Raw genomic sequence first — 5000 nt, 5'->3', positions numbered from 1 at the left:
AGATTCCTCTTTGTGTTATGATAAACAAGGTCGCTCTCCAGTAAAGACGTTTGATCATACATTTGTTCCACTTGTAGTCAAGACTGAACAACCTGTCCCTATTGTGAGCGCTCTTCTTCATTTGGATTGCTTACAATCGTAAAAAGGGGTTAAGTTTGTTGTTTTCAAAAATTAAAATCTGGAGATATTTATTTTAATGTTGTTACTCTTCTTAAAATATTCTATTTTCCTTTTTTCCTTTCCTCACTAGGCTATGTTCCCTGTTGGAGCCTCTGGGCTTATAGCATCCTGCTTTTCCAACTAGGGTTGTAGCTTAGCTAATAATAATAATGATAATAATAATAATAATCGGATCAAGGACAAACCCTGGGTCAATGATGATCATAAATGTGCTTATTTAGAGAAATAGGAGGCTTATCATCTTTGGAAAATCAATTGATCAGACTTGACTTATAATAACTATAATCGGCTAGGAACTATTGCTCTGAGAGTTTATGCTTCAACTGAAATGAAATACAATTTGTTCAGTAGAACTTCAAAAGTTCAAAGTTGGAGCAAATGCTTTTTTGTTGACCAGGTGGACATGAGTCTTTTTATAGTTTATATATGACATATTTGTTTTTGACGTTGTTAATAGTTTATATATGACATATCTGTTTTGACGTTGTTACTTTTTTTTAGGTTGATTTATTGTTAATTTATTCTCTTAATTTATTTATTTCCTTATTTCCTTTCCTCACTGGGCTATTTTTCCCTGTTGGAGCCCCTGGGCTTATAGCACTTTGCTTTTCCAACTAGGGTTGTAGTTTGGACAGTAATAATAATAATAATAATAATAATAATAATAATAATAATAATAATAATAAGAGAATCCCTTTAAGGTACAACCCAGGGGACATAACTGGTGGGCTACCCTTAAATTTGCAACTTTTTTTTTTGTAGGCTTAACATTTTCTCCTTTCCGCTGTGTTTGACATTAAGCAGAGTAATGAGAATCCCAATATTCCTCATTCCGGTTTTCTAATGAAAAAATTAACAAGTTTAGCTTTTCAATCCAGTGAAATATAAACTTTAACTGAACCTTGAAGTATTGACCCAAATGGTATTTTTCATTGTTTTTTTTTTTATAAAGACGGCTAATTCTTAGCTTCTCTGTTGTTTGTTATATTCTCAAGTTAGCAAAAAAAAAAAAAAAAAGATTCTTTTCGCACTTATGTTAATGGTAATGTTAATGTTTTTGGTAGCTTTAGTCCTGCTGATTAACATCTTTTGGGAAACCATTTATATAGATATGCTGATGGTAATAATCTGTTCCTTAGTTTGCCTTTTGTCTTCTCCGAAGTCTTTGGGGGAAATGTGATGCCTCTATTACAATTTCCAATGCTGTACACAAATCTCTTGATTGTGATTAGTCAGTTCACATGATTGGCGTAGTTTTTAGTTCAGCCTTTGGCAGTGGTAACCATGAGGCCCTTATTTTCAAACTTACCCAGATGGAAGCAGGTGGGTCTTTGCTAAGCATCATTATTGATTTCTTATAGTAATAGATAGGGTTAGGAACGAAGTGGTGAGGGTGAGAACGGGTGTAAGAAATGAGCTAGCAGCTAGAGTGGATATGAATGTGTTGAGGAGGTTTGGCCATGTTGAGAGAATGGAAAATGGCTGTCTGATAAAGGTGGTGATGAATGCAAGAGTTGATGGGAGAAATACAAGAGGAAGGCCAAGGTTTGGGTGGATGGATGGAGTGAAGAAAGCTCTGGGTGATAGGAGGATAGATGTGAGAGAGGCAAGAGAGCGTGCTAGAAATAGGAATGAATGGTGAGCGATTGTGACGCAGTTCCGGTAGGCCCTGCTGCTTCCTCTGGTGCCTTAGATGACCGCGGAAGTAGCAGCAGTAGGAGATTCAGCATTATGAAGCTTCATCTGTGGTAGATAACGGGGGAGGGTGGGCTGTGGCACCCTAGCAGTACCAGCTGTACTCAGTTGAGTCCCTTGTCAGGCTGGGAGGAACGTAGAGAGTAGAGGTCCCCTTTTTGTTTTATTTCATTTGTTGATGTCGGCTATCCCCAAAATTGGGGGAAGTGCCTTGGTATATGTATGTATGTAATAGATCGCAAAGATTAGTTGTTGATGGCCACCATAGTGACTATAGAAATAAATGTAATGCTTAATTTTCCTCAGGGCAGTGTTTTCGGTATATTACTTTTTACATTTTATATGCACGATAAATTATTTTTTCTGAAAAAACAAGCTTGTTGCATAACAGATGATGCTACTCTCTTTGCATCAATTCCCTCTAATGAGTATAGACCTATGGCTGCTAAATCCCAGAGATCTATATAAAATTTTTGCAGTGCGCAAATTATAGGGAGATGAAGTTGTACCCTAAAAAGCTGTAAATATGATTGTAAATAGGTCGAGGAGAGTGGCTACTCAATGTCCAGATCTTTACATTGACGTCTCTTCAACTACAGTATATACAACTCCTTTAAAAATTGTAGATGTGATTCTCATTACAAAGAGACTTTTGAGAGAGACAGCCGGTCTGCATCTTCTTAATTTGCACAGAAAACGACATATTGGAAAAGTCTTTCAAGTTGGTTTTATGTCTGGTAATCTATTCATCTAATGACGTATCTTAATTTGCTGGATAGTAACTTACTGTCTATCAGATTCCTTATCCCTGATCTGGAATTCTGGATATCAGTCTCTGGCACCGTAGTCTAGTTAGTAGTTCCTTGTGAATGTTGCGCGATTTTACATAATTCTGACTATCCTTTGGGTTCAGATCTTCCCAGAGTGTACCATCCTGTACGTAGTTAGTTCTAACTTCCTTGCACTCTCCATCATAATTCTAATACTACACAGTATTTTAGAAGTTTTATTCTACTTGTGACCAAACTATGGAATGATCTTCCTAATCTGGGGGCTGAATTGGTGGATGCTCAGAAGTTCAAACTTGTTGAAAACGTTTATCTGTTGGACAGGTGGATGTAAGTCTCGTTTTATAGTTTATATATCACTGATCTGTTTTAACGTTGTTACTTATTATAGTATATTTTATGCTATTTGTTCTCTTATGTAGTTTATTCGTTTTTTATTTAGTTCCTTTCCGCACTGGGCTACTTTTCCTGTTGGAGCCCTTGGACTGGTAGCCTCTTGCTTTTCCAACTACGATTGTAGCTTGGCTGGTAGTAGTGTTAGTAGTAATGGTAATAATAATTATCATTCAGGAAATATTTTACATATCCTATACTAGAATAATCTAGATTGATTTTTAAAATCGCCCTGTTTAACGTCAAGAATGCCTTTGTGTAAACAGTATGTTTTTAAGCCAAATCTCCAAGAAAGCAGAACAATCCTTTAACAAGACCCCCCCCCCCACCTAACCACACCAAATGATCCCTTTCGTATACCTGAAACTACCTTGTTACCCACCAGTTGTAAGGTACACAAACCGTAATAACATGCTAATTTACTTTGGGTAAATTTTAAATTATTCATGTAGGTGTTTTCCTTTGTAAAAACTATTTGTTACTAAATGCATTTTTTGGTTTATGTAAATTATTACTAGGTTTTACTTTTGTACTTAGCTTTTGTTCATTTATGTAAATTGAAGATAGAATGGGCAGTCTAGCAAGACTAACAGCTCCTTTTGACCACTGTTTGTCAATAAATTGTTCGAATTTGAATTTGAATATTTCTGTTAAAACAGGTATAACTTTTTTTACAGCCTCCAGATCCAGAACATTCCTTTATCTGAGGTTATAGAGATGAATGAGCGAATGTGTGTGTGTGTGTGTGTGTGTGTGTGTGTAGAAAATTGGGTAATGCGTGCAAAAATGCTGAGAAACCCTGGTATAAGCGTGTTGTGTGTTTTAGTGTGATGCAATTCTGCAGCCCGGTTGAAATATATCTTCTCTGAAACTATTTCAAGGAGCCTGTTTGGACCAAAATTTTCACAAAGCTGAAAAATAGTGACATGACTGTTACTCTACATTATCACATCCTATCAATACACTCCAACCTAACAATAAAAAAGAGCCCTTCCATCTTTTCCCCAAAATGAATTCATGCCTTGAACAAATTGATTTTTTACAACAAATCTTACATTTCACTCAATTCGCATAACATTCATATTTGGTAAAGGCAGTTATACAAACAGCATTCTTACTAACAATTAAACAACAGAAATAACAAACTTTAATACCTTTCATAGCAACGAAAAGTTTGATACTTTTTTGTATACAAAGGGTTTTCACTCGATTCAGCAAGAATGTTATTAAGAGGGTGGTAACTTTTTTTTTCCTCTGAAATATCTATTTCTAACTTTTCATGGCTCAATCGTGAACAAAAACAATCCTGGTAACTTATAAAAGTCTAATTTTTGCTTCAAATTAGATTAGCCTCCCTCTTGCAAGGTACAAGCAGCTGATGGCAACGGGACGGTCCAAACGGTTGGCCATTTACCAGACACTATTAGACAACAGCATAGGCTACTGTATGTGGCTGTATTAGAGCAGCAGGTGAACGGTTTAAAAAAAAAAATAATAAGAACAAAGCAGGTGCATTTGTTCTGGTTGTTGTATACTCAAAATATTGCCATTTGATTGATATAAATATTTCATTCCTTCAAATAATGCAATTCGGTAAGAACTTCATAACAAGTTAATTAGACATCTGTTCACAATAAAAATGCAACATAATTTAAAATTAGATTTACTTGTCTGTAATTTACTTTAGAACTCACTTTCAACGGTTACAGAACAATTGTGTTAAATAGAGTAAGAAGTCTTAAATATTTTTTTATTTCAGCTTAGACATATGTAAATAATACCAAAGCAAATTATCCATGAAAATACTCCAGTCATACTTATAGAATCATTCAGGAGTGACTGACGAATAAAGAATGCCTTCATTGCCTTAGAGAGAGAGAGAGAGAGAGAGAGAGAGAGAGAGAGAGGAGAGAGAGAGAGAGAGAGAGAGAGAGAGAGAGAGAG

At 35.5% G+C, this 5000-nt stretch overlaps 1 long non-coding RNA gene across 1 annotated transcript in view; it reads right to left on the bottom strand.

The window, feature by feature from the left end:
* LOC137648870 (uncharacterized) overlaps positions 1-5000 on the bottom strand; it is a 215145-nt gene that overhangs the window by 81216 nt on the left and 128929 nt on the right. The window lies entirely within an intron of this gene.

The sequence above is a fragment of the Palaemon carinicauda genome, chromosome 1, assembly GCF_036898095.1.
Source record: "Palaemon carinicauda isolate YSFRI2023 chromosome 1, ASM3689809v2, whole genome shotgun sequence".
Taxonomy (NCBI): Eukaryota; Metazoa; Arthropoda; class Malacostraca; order Decapoda; family Palaemonidae; genus Palaemon; species Palaemon carinicauda.
Note: the sequence above shows the minus strand (reverse complement) of the source record. Positions and strands in the feature narration are given on the sequence as shown.